The sequence below is a fragment of the Aedes aegypti genome, unplaced genomic scaffold (genome assembly GCF_002204515.2).
Source record: "Aedes aegypti strain LVP_AGWG unplaced genomic scaffold, AaegL5.0 Primary Assembly AGWG_AaegL5_hic_scaff_117_PBJ_arrow, whole genome shotgun sequence".
NCBI lineage: Eukaryota > Metazoa > Arthropoda > Insecta > Diptera > Culicidae > Aedes > Aedes aegypti.
This window is the reverse complement of record NW_018734601.1, coordinates 48,933-76,290: the sequence shown is the minus strand read 5'-3', so window position 1 is coordinate 76,290 and position 27,358 is coordinate 48,933. Positions and strand designations below refer to the sequence as shown.

The 27,358-nt window shown below is 37.7% G+C and overlaps 1 long non-coding RNA gene across 1 annotated transcript; it reads right to left on the bottom strand.

Moving 5' to 3' along the window:
• Positions 1 to 1,852: 1,852 nt before the first annotated feature.
• On the bottom strand, positions 1,853 to 10,996 carry LOC110680305. The gene is made up of 2 exons (XR_002502823.1): positions 10,796 to 10,996; positions 1,853 to 2,144 (listed from the first exon to the last, which is right to left on the bottom strand). It is a non-coding gene; the product is annotated as an uncharacterized LOC110680305 (long non-coding RNA).
• Between the last annotated feature and the right edge of the window lie 16,362 nt (positions 10,997 to 27,358).

Below are 27,358 nucleotides of genomic sequence, written 5' to 3'. Positions count from 1 at the left end.
TCTCTTGAAGAATTAAAGCCCCAACAGAAATTATTAATAAAACTAAAACGGATGACTTTATGTTTTGTTAACAGAAGGGAACACAATGTACTCCAAGTAGTTAAAGCATTGATTTTTACTCTTATTAATGTTCGAATCCTCTGAGCAGAATCTCAATAGAGAAACTTAAAAGTAGATGGAGTACCGTGTACCTTTTAATTCCGCTCCTAAATGCTTATCTTTAACAGATACGCGTATGGGCCGATGCACGAGTTCACGAATTTGACGTTTGAGCGGTGCCAAATTCACTTGTTGCCATGGTAACGTAAATAACATGGCACCGCTCAAACGTCAGATAGTGAACTCGTGCATCGGTCCATTTCGACTACCACTTACAGTCTTCTGCAGTGTCAGTTACTCGTATCCACTTGATTGATATTTAATTAATTTATTAAACTTTTATTTTGTTTATTTATCAACTTTTCAATTTAGACACGGATATAATATAATAATCACATAATTATTTAAAGTTTTAAAATATCTGTTTGATTGCATTTGTCAAGAAAATCTGAAATTTCATAAATATTTTTCAATCTTGTCATATGAATGTTCGGGCCCAGATAGCCGTAGCGGTAAACGCGCAGCTTTTCAGCAAGACCAAGCTGAGGGTCGTGGGTTCGAATCCCACCGGTCGAGGATCTTTTCGGGTTGGAAATTTTCTCGACTTCCCAGGGCATTGAGTCTTCGTACCTGCCACACGATATACGCATGCAAAAATGGTCATTGGCACAATAAGCTCTCAGTTAATAACTGTGGAAGTGCTCATAAGAACACTAAGCTGAGGAGCAGGCTCTGTCCCAGTAGGGACGTTACGCCAGAAAGAAGAAGAAGATATGAATGTTTTTGAAACTGAATCATCATTTTATAAATCAAGTGTATAAGTCAAACAAAAAAAGCAGTTTGATCAAAAATAAATTGTATGCCTTTTTTCAGCGCCTCTCTTTTTACCGACTTGATTCAAAATGCTACGTCCACCAGCTAGGACCCCTCCCTCCCCCTCGTCACACTTCGTCACAAATTCGCGAACACTCCCATTCCCCCCGAAAAAGCTACGTCATTTATGGACGACCCCTAAAAGAATAACTGGAATAATTGCGGATGTAGAACCTAAAATGATTTTTTAAGGATCTACGGAAATTTCGCTTGAGAAATTACTTTAGAAATATTTGGAGGAAATGCAGAAATAATTCCTGGATGAAATGCTAGAAATTTTACAGGACAATCCCTGTGGATTATTAGGAATAGCTCTCCACACGAGAGTATCAATGGTTTTTAGGGTGTTATCCAAAATTATGCGAGACTAAACTATGAAACGCTCGTTGACAAGATTCTTCTTCTTGGCATTACGTTCCCACTGGGACAGAGCCTGCTTCTCAGCTTAGTGTTCAATGATCACTTCCACAGTTATTACCTGAGAGCTTTCTTTGCCAAATTTGCCATTTCCGCATTCGTTTATCGTGTGACAGCTACGATGATACTCTATGTCCATGGAAGTCAGGAAAATTTCCATTACGAAGAGATCCTGGACCGATCAGAAATCGAACCCAGATACCTTCAGCATGGCTTTGCTTTGTAACCGCGAACTCTAACCACTAGGCTAAGGAAGGCCCGAACAATTTTACTTAAAAAAGTATTGGCATCCGTGTACAAGACACTCAAACACCACCTCATCAAAATTGCTTCCGAGGATGTTGTAAAGCTATAAATAAACGCACCTGCCTGCAAAACAAAACCTTCCTCACTTCCCAGCCACTTACCGTGCTCGTACGGTGAGAACGTCCCCGCGTCGATGTTGATGTACGGATCGATCTTAATCGATGTGACGCCGATTCCGCACGCATTAAGCAGCGTGCCGAAGGAGCTGGCGATGACGCCCTTGCCGACGCCACTGATGACGCCTCCGGTTACCAAAATGTACTTCATCGCTGCTGCTGTGGCCTCCGATGCCAGGTGTCGCCTTCTCTGCGAGGAAACTGCTGCCCCTATCGACGCTTTGCTCGATTGTAGAACTAGCAACTTCTGCAGGAGAACTGGGGAACGGTTACACATGCACCAATCCGATCGTGCAGCTCTCAAGTGGACCACGTGGTGTCAAGGGCTTCGCTCTGAAAAGGAATCTCTAATTAGAAACGCTATTTCAACAAATGAGGCGCACTGCGCACAATGGTCCGAATCGACAATTTAGAAGGAAAATAAGCTTGTTCTCTGCTTTCGTTGAATTTAGACGTATGATGTCTTCAAGGAAATTGTACGTAGTTGAGTTTTGCATCTTCTTTGGTAGGGCCATATTAAGGTTTAAATTTTGAATATTTTTTTTTGCTCAAGAATTATTACAATGATAAACTACGCCAAAGACACTTTTAATCTAACTCTTCAGTTGAGCTAAGTAAAATGAAGAACTAGTGATATGTAGGTATTAAAATATCATGTTCAAAAATCAAATACAAGGTTGGGGTGGACTCAAAACATCAGTTTAGTCTAACTTTTTTGTTTTTCCTGAATGTGGTATTCAGAACAGATATAGAGGAAGTTATGATACTTTTTAGTTCACAATTCTTGCTATTTAAAAGTTATACGCAAAGTGAAAGTGAAAAATATAAATCCTTAGGATACCGAGTGTCCTCCAAATCATGTAGTTGGTTCGATTACATTTTTTCTTTTCTTCAACTTTAGAAACGTTAGTTGTTGTTTCATTGAGACTGCTGTTATTATTACTGCTGTCATACAACAGTGTCATGGGATACAAAGCTGTGACAGTGATGGAAAAATCTTATCATTAGAGAAGTGAAGTTTACCAAAAAGCGTCTCTACAGGTTTGGAAAATTAATGAGAAAAAATAAGGTAAAATCAAAATACTGCTACTGACTAATAGTAACATGCCATATAACCGTTACATTTTTTCTCATACATTAAAATAGGTGTAGATCTCATAAATTCAACATTTCTCATATATTAAAATAGTTGTAGATCTGGTTAAAACCTACAACTTTGCTGAAGAGAGCACGCTGATTGCTTTCAATTTGAAGAGTAACAGGCGAATTTCGAGTTTTTTTCAAGGGTGTTTTAGAAGCGTATCATTAAAAAAAACTTTTTGTGGTGTTTGCAGTAAAAGTGCAGTATACGTTTCCTCATGTAGAGTAAGATAGGGCAAAAGTTTGACAAAATCTGCCAAAATATCAAGTAAGATTTCCAACTTTCGCAACCTAACTGCTACTTTGACCGCTCCGTTGTATGGAGAGACAAAGTGACTTAAGGCCGCAAGTACTACTCCATATATCGATGCGAATGTATCTCTATAGGGAAGGTGTACCGGTATTCGTCATGTACCAGTTATTTGCCACTCCGGGATATATACCGTTCTACGACATATATGGTTGTGAATTGTTTAGTGTTCGCTAAGTTGCTTAAGATGACACGGAAACATTCTTTGAAACCTCAGAAAATAATAGAAAAACATCATTTGCCTTAAAATGTTTGCTTCTTTGCACCTTGTTTCGCCATGGTGTTCCTGATTCGCCACCATCCATAAGAAATCAACGTAGGTGGCGAATTCAGGAACCGAAATTAAAAACGTAGCGAATTCTGGTGCAAGTGTATTCGCCACCCCAATTTTTAATACAAAAACAAAGTTTCTGATTAGGTTTTATATTTTTCCTGCTGAGCATGGATTGAAAGCTTTCGTTTAACGTATTGACAGCAATCAAATGTCTTTTGATTTATGTATAAATAATATTTTGCCTTAGGGTGGCCAAAACTGGTACATCTCCCCTATTCTACATCTGTAGTGTACAACCCATTAATTTTTCAGCTTCATCGGTTCACTAAAACTCGAGATTTGCTTTTGCAAAGTTTTGGTGATAATTGTTAGAGTGAGATAAAAGATAGGGAAAATAACACTGTTCCCCGTGTCACCTTAACCGTGAATCAAAACAAAACACTACTTGAGGCTGTGAACCGTTTCACCAGTTCGTTTAACTATTAGTTAAAATTTGACATTTAAATAGTTATTTTCCCCTCACATGGTTAAATTGAACATCGCAGTCGACCCATTTGAGCTTTGACAGTCGAGTAGTTATTTCAGAACAAAGTTGACAGATGGTTAGTTATTCTCAAATTCACGGGAGCAAAAAATAACTTTCGAACTGTCAAGTTTAACCATGCTCTAGAGCAGGGTTATTTCTAACCGGAGGGGAAATAACTATCGAGCTGTCAAATTTTAACTAAAAGTTAAACGAACTGGTGAAACGGTTCACAGCCTGAGTCGATTTTACACTGGTACAAAAACGTCGTAAGTAACTGAATGAAACGGTTTATCGATCAGTCATATTTTTTGTGGGAAGAATAGAAACTATATCTAGTTTTTTACCGCGAGCTGATTGTATGCAAAATTTGAGGGATGTACACGACGAAAAAAATGTTAAAAAGGTGATTCATTTTGAAACAGTTTTAGATGACGGGTTTTGATTCTTCTTAATTAATTTTCTCAAAACCGTTTGAAAGTTACTTACGTCGATTTAAAAAATGAATCGCGATATATAAATATATAATATACCCATAATATCAGTTCTTCGCAAAACTAAGGTAAATAGTGAAATTTTGATTACTTTTTTTGCACGATCAGGTATATCACTAAACTTAAAAATAGTATGTAGATTTAAGACAATCTAATGCTCATTATTGTGAATTTGTATTAGGAAATTAAAGCTCATTATTTTTCTACTACACAACTTTTTATATTTTTTTTTTAATATAATTTTGGTATGCTACCAACCTCGCCTTCAAATAGCAATCTTCCTCAAAAATTTCTTCAATGGAACTAAACATTTTTGTACTTACAAAAATGAATAAAATTGATGTTCTTAGTGTTCTTTACTCATTTAACAATAATAACATCAAACTTGCTGACTTTCGATGACGTTTGTCATATAACTAGATTTATGGATTATTGGAAAATTGACTGTATATCAAAATGTACGTTTGAAACTATTGTGATTGAATTGCAAGGTGCAATACTGAACTATGAAATGTATCACACCTACATAATTGTATTTAAAATATCGAGGACAATTAGCCAACATTCTAAAAGTTTATCAATCTTCTTCTTCTTGGCATTACTTCCTCACTGGGAAAGAGCTCTTATGAGCACTTCCACAGTTATTAACTGAGAGCTTTCTTTGCCAAAGTTGCCATTTTCGCATTCGTATATCGTGTGGCAGGTACGATGATACTCTATGCCCAGGGAAGTCAAGGAAATTTCCTTTACGAAAAGATCCTGGACCTACCGGGAATCGAACCCAGACACCTTCAGCATGGCTTTCCTTTGTAGCCGCGGACTCTAACCACTCGGCTAAGGAAGGCCCCGAAATTCAAATCGACCTAAGAAACTTTCATATCATTTGAGAAAATTAATAAGGAGGAATCACAGCCTGTTTTTTTAACATTTTTCCGCCGTGTACCTACATCGCTTAAATTTTGCACGCAATCAGATCCTGGTTAAATATTAGGTGGTTTATGTACCCGTAACGCGGGTAGATCACCTTTTCGAGGTGTGTTACGAGGTAAGATCTACCATATTGGACTCTGCATCTTTGTGTCTGAGAAGGAAATACAGGTATGCACGCATTTGCATATTTTCATAGCCAAGCGGCGCTGAAAGCTTTAAAATCAATCACAAGCCAATCAGAACTGGTATGGGAATGCATAACACTGTTAAAGCAATTGTCCGTTAAGAACCAGGTTAATTTATACTGGGTCATTGTGGAATTGAAGGTAATGAAAAATTCGGTCATTACTGTATTTGTTCTTAGTTATGCGGTACATCGACCCTAGTTCACAATAACATCTTCTAAAAGTTTGCCACAAATTCCTTTCAAACAAAAAAGTTTTACTCAAAATTTAAACCTAAGTAACGACCACCCTATCCAACTTTATGGCTGAAAGTCTCAACCATGTACCACCGCTAATTTGAACGGTACCTCATGCAAACCCTAGGGGTTCATTTATAATTTGAACTTCTGGTTACCTCTTTCGCTGTTCTGTTTTGATTCTGCGTTCCATTTCACAAAGTTCCTTTCCACTTTACTTCATTCCATAAGCTAAATGACGTATGTGTAGTAAATTATAATCGTCTTTTCCATCCAAGATTAATCCAATAACTGACAGTATGTTTGGTTTCAATCTCGTATTTTTCTACGCCTGCTTAGAATGCGTTGTTGCTTGAATAGATAACTTGAATACTCTTCATTACTTCCTTACATTACTCCCTCTTTCTATCCTTTTACAAGTATTTGTATTGCTCTTGTTTCTCTTTCTATTCTTGTACAAGTATTTGGTTTAGCTCTTGTTTTGAATAATATATGGAATTAGTTTATTCAAGATAATAAATTATATTATCATTATATTAATAAATTATATTATAATCGATTCTGTGTGTTTTTTTAGATTTGCACAACCTACGATTTTGTCTTCCAATTAACCTTTCTCACTTTGAACGACAATTGGTATGACCGTAACTCGACCTGAAGCAAAATTTGTAGCATCGACAATAATTTTAATTTTAATTAAAGGCATGTGTCTTAGTTTCTGACGAACTAGTCTGCTTACTTGGTTAACACTGACCACTAATAATATACATGGTTTAAAAATTTCATGTTATTTTGCGCTAATTCTAAAACACAAAAAAGGGAATACGTAAATTTACACGATGTTAAAAAAAAATCATTTACAGACTTTTTTATATCCAGGTAATTTCAAACAACGCTTGAGATTTTGGTTGTTTTGGCCACCAAAATGAAGTTATATTATCAGATGCAGAAATAACACCACAGAACCACAGAAGATTCTTTTATTTTTTAATTGTTTTACATAGTTCCTTCAAGAGAAACGTAGAACATCAAAGAGTGCTGTATCAAATCATCAGCTGTGCAAACAGCAATGAGAAAATGTGTCACCGGCTTCTGTCGAATGATTTAAGGCTGCAGAAATCACACAAATTGCAGTTATATCAGCACTGTAGTTTGAATTATTTTCATACAAATTTCTATTTTAACATAGATTGTAGAGTCGTCTAGCAGTCAATATGGCGGAGACTACTGTTTCCAAGTGGTACTGCCCAAACTGCGTCAACCTCAGTCAGTGCATAACGTGTAAAATTGTACTATTTGTGATTAAATAGGGTAACGTATATAACTTGGACATGCATATAATTTGGACAGACTGCTTTTTCTATGCTCATTTACAATGAGATGATGAGGAATTTATGTACGGAAAATCATGTATTGCATTATTAATACACTATGCTACTTAATAATTATGGCCAATTTCATAACAATTACAAATTGGCTTCCAAAATATCAAAACTGTAAATTGTATCAAAAGAACACCTGTGAAACCTACGAATGCAAGAGGATGTATGTTTCAAGAACATACTTTAAACGCAATAATAGCGCTCAGAATAGGCATTCATAAAAAGTTTAAAGGCGGCATTATGACAAAATATGTCTAAAATTGAAGCTAAGTTCATCTAAAATCTTAACATTAGTATATAAGGCATAAATCAGGTGGTGTCCAAAATAGATTACGGTTTTTGTTCAGTTATATATAATTTGGCCATCTGATGAAACGCACTGGAATGTCGCATGCATGCATATTTGCAGGCGCATTTCGTGGATCTGATGATATTTGCTTCCATTAAATTAAATTATTGATTATCACTATTATACACATCCAATAAGCGAAGAAATGCATAAGTCACATGTAAACTCTTCAAACATTATGATATGATCGTCCTTTTAAGAAACCATTGAATAGATAGTGAGATAACGCCCCTGTCCAAATTATAGTGCCGAAAATGTATATTTGATGTCCGAAATGCATAACAGACAGGCAATTAAAAACGCTATTTTGGCACCTATTGCTACAGTTTGTAAGCTTTTTCTCTCCAGAAACTCAGAAAACAATGATGCATCAAGCATATAAGTATCATAACATCATAAAATATTAGTATCTAAGGCAGTTAATCGATCGCCGTTTCCAGACATATCCTTAGCCTGTCCAAAATACATAATTTACCCTAGTAATGCGGCAAGTCAGATTTTATTTCGTACATACGATACCATGCATATGCATAGAACAAATTCACATTAAAATCAAGATAACGCGTCGCAACATTGCACGATTGGTCAAATTACGCTTCTGTTAATATTCAAAACTTTTATTTTGTGTATGCGGAATCTGATCTACAGAAATTATCCCTATATGGCTTTGTGGAGCAGAATTTTTACATTGTAGCCTTCTAGGGAACAACAATTTACAATCTCTGTTTTCACCTACTTGCAGAAGAACTCCATCAGCAATTCTCGAAAACTTATTCATACAGACTCAAGTCAAAAAAGTATACAAACTTACTTTATCCATCCTACGTGTTAAGCAGGCGGAATTCTACACGTACCGCTCTGAACCAACTCAACTTTTCACTTTTAGAACGTTTAATTTCCGGATTTACAAAACGACGAAAGTAAGATTTTCAACTTTCGCAACCTAACCACTACTTTCGCCGCCCCGCTGTATGGAGAGACAAAGTGACTTAACCACGAATCAAAACAAAACACTACTTGAGTCAATTTTACACTGGTAGAAAAACGTCGCAAGTAACTGAATAAAACGGCTTATCATTTTGTCATAAAATTCTTGTGTGAAATAATAGGAACTCCATTGTTTTTGAACGCGAGCTCATTGTATGCAAAATTTAAGAAATGTACACGTCGAAAAAATGTTTTAAAGGTGATTCATTTTAAAACAGTTTTAGAAGACAGGTTGTGATTCTTCTGAATTAATTTTCTCAAAACCGTATGAAAGTTACTAACGTCGGTTTGAAAAAGTAATCGAGAATTGATGACCATCCACTACAAACAAACTTGCATGTTTTAGGTAGAAGATTGTAAATCATATTTTATTTTTAAACCCCAGACTCCATTTAAGCCGTTCCAGCTACACATCGACATCGTTTGGGAACATTTCTCACTAAAAGTTTTGAAACCTGAAGCAGAGATTGAAACCACGCTCCATGACATGATGCGGTTTAGAGCCTGATGACCATTACAGCACGGCCACCAAGCCAAGTTGAGTTAAGAATCCGAAAAATATCCCATAAGCAATTTTCACACATGCTACATTAGTTTGTTTGTGTTTACTCGCCAAGCTATGTTTATTTTTCGCCACCATTATCTTACAGTCACGCATAATCAACAAACATGGAAAAGTTTATTAGTTCCATTGATACACCGGGAATTGAAACTAATGAAACTCGAAATACTTTTATTCCCTCTCGGAATTTTATTCTATTCTGGACTTTTTCTTTTATCGCACAAAGCAAAATTTCTATTTATTTTTTACTCAGAATTAGATTCTGTCTCATCAAAGGCCAGTTTTATTCAAGATATCTGCCCATTTCCGTCAGAATCTAGCTTAAGGTTCTCTGCCTTTGTCCATCAGAGACCTTTTTCCATGGATTTCTGCCTATTTCCATCAGAAATCCATTCATAATTGTCATCTCCGCCCATGTCCGTCGGAGACAACTATATTAGTAATTCCATATGATTACTGCTTTTTCTAATCGAAAGCATCATTCATTGCTAGATAACTTCAAATTTCTCACCTGTATTCTACCGACTGCGCCATTGTAGTAAATTATAATCGTCTTTTCCATCCAAGATTAATCCAATAACTGACAGTATGTTTGGTTTCAATCTCGTATTTTTCTACGCCTGCTTAGAATGCGTTGTTGCTTGAATAGATAACTTGAATACTCTTCATTACTTCCTTAAGGCCGGTTTGCTACTGACAAGAAAAGAAATCGCCTATCTCGATGCGTGGAAAATTTTTCCCAAGAAATGGTCGAGAAAATCACTTATTTCTGATCGCAGTACGCAGTTGAGAAGAAATGTCACTTCAAAGGGGGCTCTCTGTAGGAAATTTCTTGACCCTTTCAGTCAAGGAATTTCTTTACTTTTCTTGAGCGAAATAGCATACTTAGCTTTACAGTATGAACCATTTTTAACTTGAACGATGTGCAAATTAGCGGGGTACAAATTAAAAAGTGTTTAAATAAAAATCTTTTTTCCTGCTAAATTTTTGTTTCGGACCATTGTGCACTGGTAAAGCATTAAGCAGGGAGAGGCTGAGACGTAATTTGCCGTTTCTTCACTTTCGACAAACAATTTAGTATTAAGATAGGTCATGCACAATTCGAAGTCTTAAAACAAACTATTTATCAACTTTCGACACGGCTAAAAGATCCAGCCGCTCACCGATAATCGATTGGCCACTTTCTACCGAGACACCTTTCCTTCCATTTGGGAGACAAATCATTTATTGACAAACAGCTGTGCTTTTGCTTTTGTTTTGGTTTAGACTTTTTCGCACTGTTTCCAAAACAAAATACCGATAGAGAGCTTCAGTTGCGCTGGTGTAAGTGTGACATTTGAAGGCAGAGGAAGTTTACTTTTGCTCAAACGCCGCATTTCCCAGAATCGCGTTTCTCTTCCGTTGAATTACGGAACATACCCTACTTATTACAAATTGATAATTACTATTACCGAGCAGCTACAAACCGTACTTAGCGTAAGCTTCTTATAAATCCTACAGCAAGATAAAAATATCCCTTTTTTTTCGCGATGTTGCAATTCTAACCTCCCATGCCTCTTCCTTCTTAAGCTTCAAACCCATGTGATAGAGCGGTTTACACAATTCTACTCACAAAATTCCGGGCTCCGGTCACGATATTCGCCGATTTCTGGGTCACAAACGCATTAAAAGTAATCCACTGCGCTGAATACGGTAAAAACGCAAGTTTATTCGCGAGAAAATCTTTAAAAATCACAAGACAAACAAGAGATGCACTTCCGCACTGAAGAACCGCGTCGCGCACAAACAGTGGAGTACTATTGGGAGAGGGCGTGTGTACAATTTTGGTATGCAAAAGGCTTGTTGTTCTGTACTTTTCATGGGAAGTACCAAATTGCAAACGCCACGAAAATCGATGCCAAGTGTATCGAAAATTGTTCTCTGTTCGGTTAATTATTTTTTGATTTAAATATGATGGGTAGATATTAAGGATAATAATATGTTATAAACCGATATGAATAATCAAATCTGGATCAATTCTGTTAAGTCCTTTTCCAATAGTACTCCGTTTATATTTTTTTTTTTCAAAAGCGTTACGCGATAACTGTCACCGCGTCGAGGGAAAAGACAGAAGCAACCTGCCTTGCCTTGCACCAGAGCTGCCAGATGATCTGATAGAAAATCTGTATCCACCAGGTTAGAAAATCTGTGTCCCATACAAAAAAATCTGTGTCCATACAAAAATGGTTGAAAGAAAATCTGTGTTCCATACAAATTGAACCTGTGTCAGAATAACAAAATCTGTGTAATACAGATAAATCTGTGTATGTGGCAGCCCTGCCTTGCACGGTGGTTTGCGAATATCCTTTAATGGGTAAAAATTCACCCATTTCCGCTAGAAGTGCCTCTCCACATTTAATGAGTAAACACGGTTTACACGGAGAAATATTTTTACCTAATTTTTGAGTTTACTTTACCCAAAATTAAGTATATCGATTATAGTTTCAACCCAAAATCTCTCGGTTTTCTCTTTCTCCCACACGAATGTTGTCAAAAATAGAGCGAGCTGCATCTACCCAATGGGGGTACTTTGGCCCAATAAGCCAAATTTGGGTAAATGCAACTTTTCTCATGTTTGGGTCGAAAGAACTCAATTTTGCGTTAAATCAACCCAAAATTGAGTATATTTTTCTAATGGAATTAAAGCCAAACTACCTAGTGGGGACCTTGGAAATTTAGCCAAAATTGAGTTATTGGGCTCAACTACGGAATTGCGTTGAAACAACCCAAAATTGAGTTGAATTCTGTCTCCGTGTACTCTTTAACGGGTAAATGCGGTTTCTGTCAATGGATGGGTATTTTTTTACCCTTTGTGGAGGTGTCAAATGTTTCACAAAATGGGTACAAAATACCCTTTTTGACAACCATATTTTGCTGAGCGTTTCACTATAATGCATACAAGGTAATTTTATCATGTAAAATAATATTAAACAATAATTTATTCCGTTTTTATTAATCTTTACATTTGATTACATATTTAAGTGTTGACATTCAAAGGCACAGGTCTGTGAATGTTGCTTCCAGCTTCTTCGGTCGGAGATCTGGAAAAATGCAAGAAATTCGAAATAATTGCAATACATTTTTGATATTTCTATATGATTATGATATTCGCTAAGAGTATTATACTTACATGCGCGTACTTGGCGTCCTACACAGCAAAAAATAATGTAATTTGCATCGACGTAATTCAGCCGATGTAATAAAAATCCGATGTAACAGCGAAAATCAGATGCATATTAGCATCTTTTTGATGTTATATTACATCACCCTAAAATTACACGAAAACAAGATCACCATATCCTATTACATGGTACTTGTGTAATATGCACATCTAAAATATAGAAATATTACACAGAAACCGCTGCAACCAAACCATTCCGACGAACGTTGTCATATTACACAGATTCAAATGCTATTTTGTATCAATGACTGGTGCGATAATAAGTCCCGCAACACTGTCCATGTTGTTTCTGTCGACGAAGTTGTTAGCTGTGATGTTAAAGTCACCAAAATAGCTTTGGTGAGCGAATTTGACGGATAGCGCCGACAATTCTTGTCGCATAGGATTCATCGAATGTAGCGCGGTTGTCGCACCATGGCCACACTGAGAACAGCATTGCGGTTGAAAATACTATATCAGAGGGTTAAATTAAATACACAACGCCACTTGATTTGTGCAGACTAAATTCGCATTTATTTAGAATATTTTGTGCATTCAATTTTACCATGGCACCATTTGTATAGTAAAAATTACTATATCATGGTTAAAAACTTGCAGCAGACTAGAATCGAACCGAGGGTCTGGCGATTGTCAAGCGCGAACGCTAGCCGCTCGGCTATCGATGCGGTTGGATTGAGAGGGAACAAAACGCAAATAAAAAGCGCTCATGATAGCTCAATCTTGGTTGGAATAGTAAATTTAAAAACACGTTCATGGTTCTCATTACTGCAACGCTTGTTTCAGTGCAGATTCATTTCCCGAGCGCGTGCACGGAAAGAAATAACAATTGTGATTTAAAAAAACAGTAGCGGAAAATCAACTGATGATCATTGTCGTTCTACTATTATCAAACATTTTAATAAAAATAAAATGCTTTTAGAAGTGCGCAGCAATGCTAAATCGGTCTGATGTATTCTGCGCAGTTCATATGTATTTTCCACACGTTCTCCAATAATTGTTTTTAATCCACTTCAATACCGTCAATCCGCCCCCAAATTGGATGGCGTACACTCAGCTTAAGGTGATTATAAAACGAAGCCAAACAAGGGCACAAGACTGGAGAATCTGACAACAGTTTGCGTTGAAAACCAATCAATCTGCTTGCTTGCTGGTGGTGACTAATGGGATAAATTTTCAACGGTGAGAGCTGTTTGGTTCTCAAGTCTTGTGCTTTTGAAAATTTGAGGTGTGGCTTTGTTCTATAATCACCTTAACGCAATTTATAATTATGTATTGAGTTGTAAATATTAGTATATATTAGTTGTGTTGCTAGAGGACATCTTGAAAATTCACTGAGATTCTTTCAGAAATCCTTCTGAAATTATTATATGTAGTTATTTCTTTGATCGCTCTGATTTTTCCAGTAACCTCCTTGGGACTTCCTATTGGACTATCCCAGAAACCCATCTTGGGTTATTATGGAAATCCTTTCAGGATTCTGCTGTAAAATTCTGGAATTCTGCCGTAAAATTCTGGAATTCTGCCGAAAATGATTTAATGATTGCTTTCCAGTGTAATGGAATCTTTTTTAAAAATCTGGGTTCGGGGATTCTCACAAAATTTCTCGGGATTTCTTCTGGAAATCCAATCGAAATTATTATTTAAATTCTGATATTTTCCTCGTAATTCTTCAGTATTTCTTTCGTGAAACTCTTTGAAAGTTCTTCAAAATCCCTTTGAGATTCTTTCCGAAAAATGTCTTAGATTATACCTATTATTCTAGAATACTTTCGGAAAGACGCCTGAGACTATAATCAAAAAAATCTATTATTTCACTTCACTTTCTTCCGTGCAAATTCTTGGGATTCTTTCGGAAATTCCTCTGGAATTATTTTGTAAATCCCAATGGAATTCTCCCAGAAATCCCTGTGGAATACTTCCGAAAATCCTGCTAAGAATCTTCCAGATGACGGGGATTTTTTTAAATCTTTATTTATGGAAATCATCCGAAAATTCCTCTGTAATTGTTTGTAAATCCTCCTTATATTCTTACAGAAATCCTTCTTATATTCTTACAGATTTATTGCTATTGATTTTATTGTTTCTGCCTGAGATAATTTTGTATATCCAGAATTATTCCGAAAATTCCTTCGTGATTATTTAGAATTTTTTTCTAAGATTTTTTGAGAAAAAAAAAACTCTGTGATTCTTCTGGAAATTCATAAGGAAGTGTTTTTGATTTTTTTCGTGATTAATCATTGATTTCCCTTGAAAATTTTCTTAAATCCTTGGCAGAATTTTCTGAAAATCCCTCTTGACTTCAAATGGAAATCCTCCAAGAAAACTACCGGACAGTCACTGGGACTTTAAAAAAATACCTATGAGATTCTTTGATTACTGATTTCTTTTTCTGAGCATCTTTTGAAAGTGACTTTTAAATGGTTCTGGAAATTCCATTTGAAATTATTCCGTAAATCTTTCTGGAGCTCTTCTGGACATCGTAATTATTCTGGAAAATATTCATGAAATCGTCTGGATGTCTGTGACTTTTCATTGAATCTTCAGGGGTTCTTGCGAAATAACTTCTGGGATTCTTTTGGATATCACTTTAAAAAACATTCAAAATCCATTCGAAATTCTCCTGAGATTGTTTCAGGAATTTACGAGAATCCTTAAAATAAATCCTTTAGAAATCTCCCTGATAATATTTTAGTGATTTCTCTGTGGTTCTTCTGTAAATCAACCTGGGATTCTTCCGGAAATCCTCCTTTAATTCCAAAGCAATTTCCAGAAGAATTTTCAGAAGGATATTTTTAAGAATCCTGTATATTTTTCCCTAAGAATCTCAATGTATTTAAACAAAATACCAGGACAATTTACGGTTGAATCCCACAAAAACTTCCGGTGGAATTCTTGAATGCTTATCATTCAAGCAGAATTCCAGTCGTATTTCCGGATGAATTTCGGCAGGTTTTACGGAAGAATCCCAGCAGAATTTCTTGAAAAATTCCAGTAAAATTTCTGGAAGAATCTTTGAAAGATGTTTTGAAGTCCTCCAGCAGGATAACAGAAAGAAATCTGGGGGTATTGTAGAAGAATTTCCGAAAGAATCCTAGAGAGATAGTCGAAATAATAACAGTTTTCTTGAAAAATTCAGGAAACTCCCAGAGTCTAGAGGTAATTCGGGAAGAATTTCTGCAAGAATCCTTAACAGAAGGATTTAAAGGATCCTCAGAAAGATTTTCGAAAGTATCCCAGAAGGCTTCCCGAAAGAATGCTAGAAAGATATCTGGAAGATTTCCTACAGGATTTTTGGAAGAGTCCCAGACAAATTTCAAGAATATGGACGTAAAAATCTCAGTGGCATTTCTAGAATAATTTCAGAAAGATTTTCGGAAGCATACTCGAAAGTATTCTAAAGGGATTCCGAAAGCATCTCAGGTGATTTCCGGAAGAATACCAGAGGTATTCTCATAATAATCCCAGAAGTATTTCCGGAAAAAGGCCAGAGTTATTTTCGGAGGAATTCTCGACGAATTTGTAGTAGAGTCGTAGTACATTTTTTGGCAAAATCCTCTAAAAATATCCAGAAGAATTGCATCAGGATTTTTGATAGAATCTTCCATTGAATTTCTGAAAGAATCTTCGAGAATTTCGATTCGAATTTGATTTCCAGGATTTCAAAAGTAATCCTTAAGGAGATAAACGCAAACTCACATACAGATTTATGCAAATATTCCAATAAGATGTCCAGAAGAATCACAAAGGATATCCGAAAGAATCTCAGATATAGTACCGGAATGCTAACGATGTTTTTTAGATGAGTTCAAAAGCGATATCTGTAAGTATTCTGTGATTTCCAGAAGAACTTAGAGAAAAATCAGAAATAATCTTTAGATTTCCAGAACAATCCCAGAGAGGTTTTGAAGGATTCATAAGTGATTTAAGGAGAATCCTAGGAGGGAAATTCCATAGAATTCTGGAGTAATTTCTGGACCAATGTCTTTTTATATGCTGTATCAATATTTACAAGTAATTATAATAAACAAGTATTTATGGAACAATAACAATTTTAATTTATCGCCATAATTGAACGACAATTTTAATTAGAATGTGCAATGTTGATGTTTCTGTGAATCGCCTTGGAATTCTTCTGGAAATCCTTCTATAATCCCAAAACAATTCTCAGAAAATTTTTCACAAGGATATTTTTAAGAATCTCAATGGAATTTCTGAAAAATACCAGAACGATTAACGGTTGAATCTCACGAAAACTTTCGGTGGAATTCTTGAATTAATCTTAGCAGGTTTTACAGCAAAATTTATTGAAAAATTTAGAATAGAAAGATATCCGAAAAAACTCCAACAGGATTTTTGTAAGAGTCCCAGGAGTATTTCAAAGATATTGGCGTAAAAATCTCAGTGGAATTTCTTGAAGAATTTCAGAAAGATTTCCGAAAGCATCTCAAGTCATTTTTGGAAGAATACCAGAGGCATTCTCATAAGAATACCAGAAGTATTTCCGGATAAAAATCTAGAGTTATTTTCGGAGGAATTCTCAAAGAATTTCTAGTAGAGTCGTACATTTTTTGATAAAATCCTCTTTAAATATCCAAATGGATTGCATCAGGATTTATGGTAAAATCTTCCATAGTATTTCGAAAACAATTTTCAAGAATTTCAAAGAATTTAATTTCCTGGATTTCAAAAGTAATCCTTAAGGAGATACACGCAAAATCACATACAGAGTTCTGCAAAAAAATCCAAAAAGATGTCCAGAATAATCGCAATGGGATATCCGAAAGAATCTCAGAAGTAATACCGGAATGGTAACGTTTTTTTTGGATGAATCCCAAAGCGATATCTGGAAGAAAATTCAGAAATAATCTCAAGATTTTCAGCAGAACAATCCCAGAGAGGATTTGAAGGATTCATGATTGATTTAAGGAAGAATCCCGGGAGACGCTCCCAAAGAATTCTAGAGTACTTTCTGGAACATTTTTTTTTTCATATGAATTATATATAAAAATACTTTGATTCAAATATATTTCTTGTGTAGCATTAAGTTTAACTACAGACATAGCTCGTAACATCAATAATAAATTAAATTTATAAATCTTTTAAACACATCCAAATTAAGTAACAGTTCAAAGAGTAAAATACCATTCTCATGAGTTTTTGAGAATCATATGGTCGGAGTTTAGACAGACCAGACTAGATGAATTTTGGAGCTCTAAGGATACGTAAAGAACTCCATCAATTTTAAATCTTCCATGTTATTTTGATACAAATGTATCATCAAATAGATAAGTTCCATTATTACAGTAAATATCTATAGTATTTTGATGTTTCACATGTTTGGGGTACATTTTTCTTACTCGATTGAAAAAAACACTTGGTTCAGTCTGTATGAACACCGACCATATCTATGTTTGCTATTTGATATTTAAATACTTGAATTGTGCTGTATCAATATTTACAGGTAATTATAATAAATAAGTATGTATAGAACAATAACAATTTTAATTTATCCACATAATTGTGTCGGCAGAGTACAGGATCACACAGCGGAATACCAGCAAAGGATATTCGGAATTGTTGAGTAGAAATTGCACGTGAGAACTACGATTTAACAGAGACTTTATTTAGCGAATGAAAAACACGTCGCGCACTTAGTAGCGAACTTTTACTTGTGAGCTTTTCTCTCTAGCGAAGCACACACCATAAACAAGGTGCGTGCGCACGGAAGGTGCATACATCAAGGTTCGGCGAAAGAGGTACAAAGTATATTGATGTAAGAGGTGAACATTGTACCTTCCCACACTCCCCCTCAATGTGAACTCTCTTCACTTGAACGTTCCTCGTACAGCCCAAGCAGTTCGCAGAACTCTCGGTGCTTCACGGGACCCAATGGTTTAGTCAGGATGTCGGCTTGCATTTGGTCTGTCGGGCAATACTGCAAACGAACTTCTCCTCGATCACAAAGCTCCTTTATGAAACGCTCCTTTGTGTCAATGTGTTTCGATCTCCTGCTTACCCGTTCCGAATGAACAAACGCCAAGCATCCTTGATTATCTTCCATAATGATCGTTGGTTGCTTCTGAGGTTCACTCATGTCACGAAGAAGTTGTCTGAGCCACAAAGCCTCCTGGCACGCTTCACTGAGTGCCACGTACTCAGCTTCCATCGACGACAAGCTTACACATGGTTGACGACGACTGGCCCACATAATGCAACCTCCTCCAATCTTGAACAGAATACCGGATGTCGAGCGACGACTAGCAACATCGCCAGCCCAATCTGCGTCCGAGAAACCGGTAAGACTTTGCTGTTGCTGATCTCCTCCAAGATGTAACTGGTAGCACCTCGTTAACTTCAAATATCGAAGCACACGCTTCGCCGCAGTCCAATCACAATCCCGGGGAGCACTGAATCTTCTTCCCAGAATCGCTGCACTTGCTGCAATATCCGGCCGTGCAACGATGGCCAAATAAAGCAGCCCTCCAACCAAACTACGGTATCCAGTTGGATCTTCGAACGGTTCACTACTGTCCACCATCTTCACATATCCGGGGTCCATTGGCGACTTTGCCGTTTTACATTGTTCCATAGCGAAGGCTTTCAACAACTTGTCAATATAGTTACGCAGTCCCAACTTGAACACATTTCCTTCACGCTTAACTTCAACCCCCAGAAAATGTCGCACTTCTCCAAGAGATGTCAGTTCAAAATCCGTTTTCAACTTGTCGCATATTTTGTCGATCTCCGATTCGTCCGTAGACGCAATCAGCAGATCATCCACGTACACTATCAAAATCACTTTGGCACTTCCAATGTCCTTGATATACAAGCACGGGTCTGCCGAGGCAGCCTTGAACCCATTCTTCACTAAAACTTCATCCAATCGCCGGTTCCAGCATCTAGCTGACTGCCGCAGCCCATAGATGCTGCGTTGTAGACGACACACGAGATTTTCCTTCCCTGGAACGACGAAACCTGGCGGTTGTCGCATGAACACCTCCTCCTCGAGTGAACCGTACAGATAGGCCGTCTTCACATCTAGGTGACGAACGAGCATATTGCTCTTCGCCGCTATCGAAAGAAAGGTACGGAACGTTGATTGGCAAGTTACGGGTGCGAAAACATCTCCAACGTCAACTCCGGAGCGCTGAGCGTAGCCTTGGGCTACCAGCCTTGCCTTATGTTTTACGATTTGGTTCTCTTCATTCCTCTTCTCCTTGTACACCCATTTCGAACCAATAGCCTTCTTGCCTTCTGGCAACGGGACCAACTTCCAAGTTTTGTTCTTTCGATGAGATTCCAGCTCTTCCAGCATCGCTCCGCGCCACACAGGGACTTGTAAAGCTTCCTTGTGGTCGGCTGGACCTTCAACTGCACACGCGGCAAAACCTACGGCATATTCCAGGTCGTAATCTTCCAAATGACGTGGCTTTGCTCCAAGATTCGGTCTACCCGACCGACGAACTCTCGGACTGGAACTTGCTTCAGGTTCTTCGACTTCATCATCTACTTCGGCTTCATAGTAATCTTCGTCAGTTTCATCAAACACTTCTCCCTTCTCTTCTTTGAAGGGAATCAAATCGATCACTTCTTCTTTTTCTTTCACACTTTCAGTTTTCTTCTTCATTTCAGCCGATACTTCCACTGACGTCGACCCGTTGTCCATCTCGATGAAGCGAGCATCTCGGCTCACCGTGATCCGATCCGTCTCGAGATCCACGAAGCGATACGCCTTCTGCTCCATCGCATAGCCAACAAACGTTAGCTTTCTTGCTTTGCTATCCAGCTTCTTCCTCTTAGTATCCGGCACGTGGACATACGCTAGGCTACCGAAGACACGAATGTGGCTGAGATCGGGCTTTCTTCCCCACCAGAGCTCGTGAGGGGTTTTCTGGATTGACCTTGATGGCAACCTATTCTGGATGTATGTGGCGGTTAGCATTGCTTCGCCCCAGAAGCGCTTTTCCATTCCCGCGTCGACCAACATACATGTCGCCATTTCCGTCAGCGACCTATTTTTGCGTTCGGCAACGCCGTTCTGTTGCGGTGAATAGGGGGCGCTGTATTGCGATTGAATTCCTTGCTGCTTATAGAAACTGCGGAGTTCTTTGTTAATGAACTCTCCCCCTCCATCGGATCGGATAACCGATGGCTTGCGACCAAAAAGGTTCTCAACCCACTTTACATACTCTTTAATGATCCCAGCAGCCTCGGATTTGTGTTTCAGGAGGTAAGTCACCGTAAACCGACTGAAGTCATCTGTTATGGTCATCGCGTAACGGTTTCCGCTCGGTGTCTCATTGTCCATCGGTCCACAAAGGTCTGTGTGGACGATGTCCAGAATACGAGACGACTTCCTCTCGACAACCGGATTGAACGGTAGCCTTGCCGATTTACTCTCCAGGCAGCACTCACAAACTATTCTCAAACCGCAATCACTCACCTTGATTCCTGTAGCCAAGTCTTCCTTCAGAAGCCGTTCAGCAGCGGCCCAGTCACGGTGGCCGAGCCTCCTATGCCACTGATGCTGGCAGTTCACTTTATGCCGGTTTACCGACGCAGCCAACGACGCCTCTGCTACACGAAGGTAATACAAACCACCATGCCGAAATCCAGTGGCAACAACAGCACCACCAGCAGCCACAATTTCACATCCGTCATTATCGAACGATACACGGAAGTTCTTCTGTGCCAATTTTCCAACCGAAATCAAACTTGTGGAGAGTCCTGGCACGAATTTCACCTCATTCACTTCAATTTTCATGGTTTCGCCGGAACCGTCAACACCAAACACTACACCACTTCCTTCACCCAGGATTTGGGTTTTCTTGCCATCTGCCATCGTGATAAATCCACCCGAAAATTCCTCCAACGAATCGAAAAACGAACGATCGTTGGTCATATGCGCGCTGGCGCCACTGTCAATGACCCAACTGCACGATTTCCCATCACCGACGACAAAAGCAACTCCTCGCGATTCACTCTGGGCAGCTTTGGCTTTACCGGATCCACTACCACTTGCACTGGACGAATCCCCTTCCTTCTTCTGAGTGGCCAGAAACTTCCGGCAATTTCGTTTGATATGGCCGGCCTTCTTGCAGAAGTGACAAGTGCGAAAATCACCAGTCGACTTGCCTTCCGCGGATCGCATTGCCTTTTCGATCTTAACAGATCCACTACCTTTTCTCTCGAGTTGCCGATTATACTCATCAACAAGCTTCGACTTGACGACATCAAGCGAGATGTCATCGTCAGACCGACTGTCTAGCGCGGTAACTAAACCGTCGTACGAAACCGGTAGGCTCCTGAGCAGCATACAAATTTTAGTGTCCTTGTCCAAAGTTGTACCGGCTGCATCAAGGCGATCGAATAAATCATCAAACTCGCGCAAATGATTTTCGATATTTCCGTTTTCGGCGAGATTCGACGCACACAGTTTCTTCAAAAGCGAAACTCGAACGGACCGAGTCGTCTTTTGATGATAACTTTTCAAAGCGTTGAACGTGTCGCGCGCGAAAACACAGTTCTTAACGAGCGACAACTGGCTGTCTTCCAGCAACAAAATAATCGTCGCTTTAGCCTTACGATCGTTCTTCTTCCACTCTTCGGTGCGGCCTGCTTCGTCGGGGAGAGCATCTTCAACAATGCCCCACAAATCATCCCGAGCCAAAAGCATCTCCACCCGCACTTTCCACGTTTGCCAGTTGCAACCGTTCAACTTGGCGATCGAAAATTTTGCCTCACTCATCGTCACCAACACACTGCGTACGGGGTGAACAAATGCAGTTCCCCTCTTCTCACTTGAAATACTGTACCACTTTCGCTTTTCACACCAGCAGACTTGCCGGCCGTTTTCTCACCAATACACGCACACTTTTCCCCGTCGCTTTCGAACGACGCTTGCCCTGCCGATGCAGTGGCGAAGTCCCAAAACCACTATTCGGCTCTTCCCGGCCGAATCTTCCAACTACCGAATTAATTCCTTCTTTGGCCACTTGCTGGGCCCAAAACCTGTCGGCAGAGTACAGGATCACACAGCGGAATACCAGCAAAGGATATTCGGAATTGTTGAGTAGAAATTGCACGTGAGAACTACGATTTAACAGAGACTTTATTTAGCGAATGAAAAACACGTCGCGCACTTAGTAGCGAACTTTTACTTGTGAGCTTTTCTCTCTAGCGAAGCACACACCATAAACAAGGTGCGTGCGCACGGAAGGTGCATACATCAAGGTTCGGCGAAAGAGGTACAAAGTATATTGATGTAAGAGGTGAACATTGTACCTTCCCACAAATTGAACGACAATATTAATTAGAATGAGCCTCCCCCACATCATCCCTCTCAGGAGAATTTTGATTCCCAATATTTTTTTTGCGGTGGTTCAGAATTGAAAATATCAAAAGTCTATTGTAATCACATCCTTTTTGTTCAATTGCATGTGGTGTTATTCGATATTTAAAATAAGATTCGTTAAGCCGAACATGTTGATCCTTCCACAAGAACCAACAACAAGCATTGCTTATGTTAAGAGATTTTATCGTAATGCACAACCAGCCTAAACGTTCTTCCCCTTTTGTATATGTACTAATTATAATTTCAAATTATTTTAATTAAATTAGTTGTGTTGTCTACTATTGTACACGGCAATATGTTTCAAAATAAGTGGAGCTGCTTTTAAAACAAACTTTAACATCGATCAACCAACCCGGATAAAAACGTATCATTCAGTGAATGGAATAAACCATTAATGTACAATATAACGTATTGGATACAATACAGCGTACTGTAATTGAATGTCGAAGCAATATTATCCTTGTTTGGATATACAATTCAAAAACAATATAATATATTCTAACAGAACATTGTATTGTTTTTAATTGGTTTTATACCTTACAATTTTGGTCAAATTCCTATTTTCGCGTAAAACAACTGTTGCTTTTTTCTATGTAGCTTTGCTGAAAGAAATAAACAAAACAAGTTCAGAAAGCAAGAAATGTTGGGTGAAAAATATTCAAAAAGTAAAAATAAGTAATTTTTTAGAAGTCACTTGACATTAGCTGTAACGACGTATGCAACCATGATACAGTTCGTTGAATTGTTTTTGTATTGTACAACAATACAAAAATTGCTAATCAAGACATTACATGAACATTATATCGTATTGTATTTTCAAAATGTTTGTATGAGAAAATATCTATATTTGTATTGTTACGATACTTAACCACCCATACATTATATTGCAAAAATCTCATATACCATACAATGAACTGTTCAAAACAATATATTGTACTGTAATTGTATTGTCATTTTAAATATACTGTATTGTATTTCCAATATATTGAATGGTACTGTTACAATACGTTATATAGTTTTTGTATTGTATTTTTTATCCGGGAAACCATAGAATATCCAATAGCGAAATAATAATAATAATAACCGATCATTGCAAATCGAGCCGAACTGGCGCTCTTTCCGTGCGCACGCGCTCTGTCCGTGCGCACGCGCTCTGTCCGTGCGCACGCGCTCTGTCCGTGCGCACGCGCTTTCTGCAGAGCTGTCAAACAGACTTTTGTGCCTTCCTTCTTTCGCTCTCCTTCAACTCAACAACTCAGCACGATCCACCTCGCGGTGGATTGGTGAGCTGTCTGGTTGTTGCAGATGAACACTTATCGTGTAGCGTGACATCATCATTGACAGTAAGCGTGCAACTCACCAGACAAACGATAGGTGTAATTAACAACTGGACTGTTGTGAAGTCCGCCATGAGCAATGAGAATATATACTAAGGTGTGGAAGAAAAAGCAAAGGCTATGTATTAGTAAAGAGAAAAAACGTAAACAAAAATAACTACGTCACTAATTTACATGGCTTCTTATAGTGGTTATCACGCCCAATGGTATGAGTGCCCTAGTGTAGATGTAGTTGTGAACCTTAGAGGAAAACAATATGCACTCAGTCTAGAAAAACACCCAGAAACCGGGTGTAAATATTTCAAATTGGGTAATATTTCCATATGCATTTTTATGAGTCTGGAAAGTATGTGCAAGTTTCTTTGAGGAAAACAAAAACAAACTGTGTATGACGAGCGTATGCTAGTCTACGTGTGTTCAAATGTCACTAAGCTCTATGGGAGCTCGCTCGCTTGTAGTAGTGAAACATTTTGCACCGTACACGGATGTCACGCACACTAAATGTCTTCTTCCTCACCTCGGTATATATTCTCATTGCGCCATGAGCCTCTGTAGTGCCACACTGAAAACTGCGTTGTAGTAAAAAATACCATGTTGATGGTTTGAATTAAATGCACAGCACCACTTTTTTTGTGCAGACTACCCATTGCGTTCATTTCAAACACAATGTGTGTTTTTTTTACCATGGCGACGGCTCATGAGGTAAACTGTCAAAATTACCATGTTTCATAGTTAGGTTGATGAGCAAAGAAAGTTAATTTTTCAACCATCTCTTGCATTTGTAGTAACAATGTTTGTGTAGTAAATTCAACTTTGAGAGCATGGTAATCATAAATACAAATCGAAGTTAAAATTTGAACCACAGATTGCATTTAAAATGAAGAGACCCGTGTAGTAAAATTGACTAAATGCTTCAATACCTGAAATTATTGTATATGACTTCAAGGTTCACGCATAATGCATTCAGATTTGAGAATTTGTGCAAAATATATAGTGGATATGAATTATTTATTGGTATTCAGCAAAAACTCAAATCTGAATGTATAATGCGTATACCTTGATCTGAATAAATAAAGTTATAACATCACATAAAATTTTATTTTCGTTCGAAATTTTGTCTTTAACATGGTTTGAAACAGATTGCCTTAACTACTCATACAAAATATTTCTTCAGTCTTATATAATTGTTTCCTTTAATGTTATATACATGAATCGGTGGCCCATCAAACTTATCCACGAGCAGTATGAAATACACTTCTAAGGGTTTTCTAACTTCAAATGACGCAAAATGATGAGAATATTCTTCTACGCTCCACTGTTGACAGGCAACGTTTACTGTGTCGTTAGTAATTAATATATCTTTAATTTCATACAATTTAACTTGTCTCATATTGTGCACGGAACTTGTCAAGAACTGACCAACCTTGTACTCAGTGCCTTTGTACGTCACTGTCGAAACTGCTTTAAAATTTAATGTTAATAGTTCATTTGTCAAATCTAGCATCGCGAAGTATGGTAAGTCGATCGATCGTAAGCTGATTGGATTTTTGTATATTATAGGATCTTTGAAATTATTCTCGTGTTCAATGTCATGAATGAATATCATTTTTGCCTTTGTACATAATGTGAAGCAAATGTTTCTTCTGGAGGTTATATTTCTACAATATTTTTTGAAAATCTGATGAAATGCCTCAAACCGGAAGCTCCACGTGTATCTTGGAGGCCCTATTTTTCTAATGGTTTGAACATAGTGAAGCAAAATATGATATTTGGGTTTGAGTGGTTCAGCAAAAAGCTTTCTATAATGAAAATGATGATATTCTATTTGTTTTTCTAGGACATTGAGTAATTCGTCATTGAATTTAGGTAACAAAACCAAAGCAGTGAGCTCAACTAACGATAGTACAAAATTCCAAACGTTATCATTTTCAGGTATCACGTCACCAAATATTAGCGGAAAATAATGGATAAAAAGCATCATTTCTCTAGCTGTCATTTTAAAATTAGCGTTTTTAATATGTTCCCGGGTTATTGTCTTGAAAGTGTTCCTGTTTTCTGTTTCCTTAAAGTCGAACATCTGTATTTTATAATTTATTGTTTGCAATGATATTTTTAAAGTTTGAATCATGTAAGTTAAAACAAGAGAAATGTCGTAGCTGCATATACCGTGAGAATAAAAATCATGCATTACATCTACTATGGCAAATTCAGCCACGTGATAATGTTTCAAATTATTGAAAACAGAAACCTCTTTTATTCCTGATTCCTTGAAACTCTTATGGACGTCAACTTCATAATTCTGTTTTGTGCGATATCGATTTGGATCAAGATTGATTGATGTTTGTGATTCGTATTTCGTCTGAGTACAAAATCTACAATACAAAAGTGAGCTGAAGGAGGTTGCGAACCCCATGAGTGTGTTAATCCCTAGTTTGTCTCCCAAAATACCCATCATTACAAAATATACACGTTTCTCATGACCATCAATTACTAGATCAATTCCAGTGGTTTCCAGTTGAACTAACATATCTACCAACTCTTTGAGTGCTGAAGATGGGCCAAGACGTGCTATATCAATTGCTTTAATAAAACCGGCGACAAATATATTCTTCAAGCGTGACAAAAAATGTGTCGGAATCGTTGGGAAATTGTAGTACAGACCGGTTACCTTATGAGTACCTGAGTGAGCTCCAATAGCATCGTTTATTTCCACTTCATCAGAATACAAAAAATACGGAACTACTGTTCCACTCGTGAATTGATTTCGTACAGTTTTCCATAGCGTGCCATTGACGACGTTTTCAATTTCTTTGCTCTCTTCTAGTAATCTCGTATTCTCGATAGTTTCATTAAAAACGTGTCCACTCTCAAAAAAACGCTTGAACTGTTGTTTGATGGGCATAAGGCATCCCTTCGAAACTACATTTTTGTCTTCATCCGTGAAATTGATTACATGTAAAGAATCGTTTAAGTTCAAATTTTGTAGTGTGGTATTAAGTTTCTGTTCTGTTGCAATAAACTCAAACGGGTGGTGGATATCATTAACCAAATCATCTATACCTATCGCTGTATTATTGATTGGGGCGATTTTTAGCAATGACATGACATATAGGTTTTACGATTTCATCAGTTATACACTGCTGCAAGTTGATAACATCTTTTCGTGTGTAATTATGTTTGTTATGCAAACCTAAGCTAAAGTTTAGAAAATTCTCTCTTAATGAATTTCTTATATCTAAAATCTCAGCATCCCCTAAGGTTCCA